This window comes from Gorilla gorilla, chromosome 10 (genome assembly GCF_029281585.2).
Source record: "Gorilla gorilla gorilla isolate KB3781 chromosome 10, NHGRI_mGorGor1-v2.1_pri, whole genome shotgun sequence".
Lineage (NCBI taxonomy): Eukaryota > Metazoa > Chordata > Mammalia > Primates > Hominidae > Gorilla > Gorilla gorilla.
The window spans coordinates 90798278-90802003 of NC_073234.2; positions in this window are offsets into that span (position 1 = coordinate 90798278).

Genomic DNA, 3726 nt, shown 5'->3' on the forward strand with positions numbered 1-3726 from the left:
AATGTCAGGTTCTTTTGATAAATATTGAAGCCTCTTGCAGTTAGAGCTGAGTTATGCAAAGGCTATGTTCCCCTCCCTTACAAACCCAGTACCTGATAGTATGCTATTATGAAAGTAAGTCTTGGACAAATTTTGCTAAATGTCTTAACATTCATTAGCAAACAATTACAGAAACATTCCTGCTTTCTACTCTTAGACGCTCCAATGGTAAGCTCACTAAACAGACATTCTAAAGTTAAGACTAGCAGCCTTGAAGTCAAGGCAGAAAACGGGGACCTCTTGTGAGGTGGCAATTCCCTTGAACACTACACCAGCAGTAACAGAGATCTGAGGATGTCTGCTTCTTTATACTTCATTCATGCAATAGCAGGAGGCTGTGTTCAATCTCCCCACAAGCCATTCACCATGAAAATTACTCATTTTGCCAGTGAAAATGATTCTCTAACATGCCCTGTTCTAATTAACAAACTCTCAGGTATCAATTTCCATAACCATATCTGAAGTGTTACCATCACCTTTGGAGTGTGGATTCTTGGTTAGAGTACTTCAGCACTAATTAACTGCTTCTAGATTATGGACTACCGTTAACTTGTACATTGTCACATACGTAAAACTAATTTATACCAAATTAAAGTATCACCACACAACAATGTAACAGTGATGTGTTTGCTTAATAAATATAGCCCCTCCCTCTTTCTGAATCCTTTATCTTTGTCTATCCCCACACCCAACACATAGCCCCAGTAGAATAGGTGGCTAGAGGTTTTGGAGCCTAAATGGTTTTGGAATCTAATCAGGAAGTGTGGGATTATAGAAAATTCTATATAATTTCTCCCCAAGAAATAAAAAAGCTCATCATATATATAAATGGATATATTTAGAACAGTATAGCAAGGTTGAGATTTTTCCACATAATATAAATGATTATCTCTAGCTACACAAACTGTTGCTTTTTATAAGACACTTGAGTAAAACTTGCGGGGATAGAGAGACATAGTCCATTATGCAGTATTACCCACATACTGAAATTGTGGATATTCCTTTAGTCTTTTATCTATGCATGGGTTTATCAGGCAATGTATATGTATGAATTTGTGCATGATTTTAAAGATCCCATGACTCTCCAAAATAATTGCAGTTTATTTTATTACTATGAAAGATAGCATGTTCTCGCTGTAAAAAAATTAAACGATACAGAGAAGAATTAAAAAGAAAGTTAAAAATCTTTTAAAATGCTACCATGAGTGATGAGCACTAACAACCAATCTCTCTGTCTTAACACACATGCATAATTTTCAAAGAGATCATGGTGAAGACTTGGGTTAAGAAGTGAAAAAAGTCATAGCAAAGTTCAAAGCCTTCTAAGCAGTGCAGGCTTACATTTGCTTCCACGTAAAAGTTCCTGTTCTGTGGCAAACCACTTCTCTGGACTTTCTGTGCAAACGTGTAGTGTGAATTGAAAAGTTTTAGAGTTGTAGCTCTAAGGAGCTAACCTGGTCTGCACAATAACACAAAAATCATCTCTGTGACGGCAGACTTTCCCTTTTGCTGATTATTTTCAGGAAATTAGAGAAAAAATATTAAATCATTTCAAGACCAAAATAACATTGCTCATTCTTGGGAGTTGTATGTGTATAACAGGGATTACACAAGCAACCAAAAAACACCACTGATTTTGCTTGCTCGTGGGGTTTCCTCTTTCTTGTTGTTGTATTCAAAACTCAGTCTAGCTCACAGAGACCCAGAAGAAGATGAGAAGCAGGCCTTAGACATGGTTACCACTTCAAACTGGAGAAAGGTCTCTTTGTTTATTGTCACTACATTGATCAAAAAGTTGCCTATGAGACCTGGATAAGACACTGCTTATCTCAGATTCCTATAATGTAAACACATGCTAGTAGAAATTAGGCAGCCTGGACAAAATTTGAATTTATGTATGAGTATTTTTAAGGTTATTTGTGTGTGTGTGGCAACAGTAATTCTGCCTTATGGTTCTGTAATGGTTTTTGTTTGTTTGGTTGGTTGGTTGGGCTTTTTTGAGATGGAGTTTCACTCTTGTTGCCTAGGCTAGAGTGCAATGACAATCTCAGCTTACTGCAACCTCCGCCTCCCAGGTTCAAGCAATTCTCCTGCCTCAGCCTCGCAAGTAGCTGGGATTACAGGCATGCACCACCATGCCTGGCTAATTTTGGTATTTCTAGTAGAGACAGGGTTTCACCATGTTGGTCAGGCTGGCCTTGCACAACTGACCTCAGATGATCCGCCCTCCTCAGCCTCCCAAAGTGCTGGGATTACAGGCGTGAGCCACCGCGCCTGGACCGTATGTTGGTTTTTAATGATGGGGTCTCGCTCTGTCACCCAGGCTGGATTGCAGTGACCTGACTATAGCTCTTCACAGCCTCAAATTGTGGGGATCAAGCTATCCTCCCACCTCAACTTTCTGAGTAGCTGGGGCTACAGGTGTGCCTGAAATGTTTCTTTACTTTTTGTTTGCATTAGAAATATTTCCCCACCTCATTCTATTTTCCATATCTCTTAATTTTCTAAAATACACGTGTTTTCTAAAACCAGGTCTGAACCCCACCTACAGCTAAAATCCTCCAATAACTTCCCATGACTTTGGTGATAAAACAAAAAATCATTAGCAGAATTGAGAAATCCTTCCTGATCTGACTCTTAACTTCTCTCCCCCAAGTGGCATGAAAGCATCATTTGGATTCTGAATTCCATGACACCAGGTATCAAGTTTCCTACCAGTCAGAATCACTACTTATTTACAGACCATATTTACAGAGGGAGACAATATGGAGAGGTTCTTGCTCTATTCTTGCCGTAACACCATGTCTTCAACTTCACAACTAGATATATAGTTCCTATCCCTCTAATTCCCTTCTCCTCTCCAGCCCTTTTTCACTTGATCAACAGCTAGCTGATTCTAGCCTCAGCAAAGGCCTCACCTGCTGTATGTAGGCCAGCTCTGCCCTTTCCAGAATGGGTTAAGTATGCTCTCTTGTGTGTCCATATCTCCCTGTGCTTTCCTATATCCAGATCTCCAACAGCCCCTGTTGTAACCATCCTTGTCATCACCATCTCACAGCTCTTACCACTGTAAGCTCCTTGGGGCCAGTGACTGTGTTTTTATTTCTGTATTACTAAGGTGAATATACAAGGCAGGAATTTAATATTAGCTAGTTCATTTGATCCTGCCAAACCTCTATAATTAAGGAAGCAGAAAAGGTCCCATGGCCTCATTCAATAGGTGGCTGAGGTTTAGAGAGTTTTGTATCCTGTCCAAGGTCTTACAGCTAGTTAGAAACAGAAACTAAATTCTCAACTTGAGTCCTGTATTCTTTCTACTATTCTCTCTCTCAATCCCTCTCTCTCTCTCTTTCTCTCTTTCTCTCTCTCACACACACACACACACATACACGCTTACATGTTTCTGCCATCGTGAATGAATTCTAGGTCACGTTTATGATGTTAACCAGATATTCCAACCACTATGTGTTGATATGACTCTAAAAAGAAAAAGATTTCTGAAAGCATTTTGCGAGGCATTTATAGAAGTAAGAGATATTTTCATTTTATCACCGCAACCTCCATTAAAAATTGGAGACTATTATTCCTGGAGACTTCAGAATTTTCTTTGGAAACATCTCCCAATTCAAAAGGAAGTCTGACACAGCCTCATAAAAATCTATGTCGTAATAGGTGCTGTGTCACTGA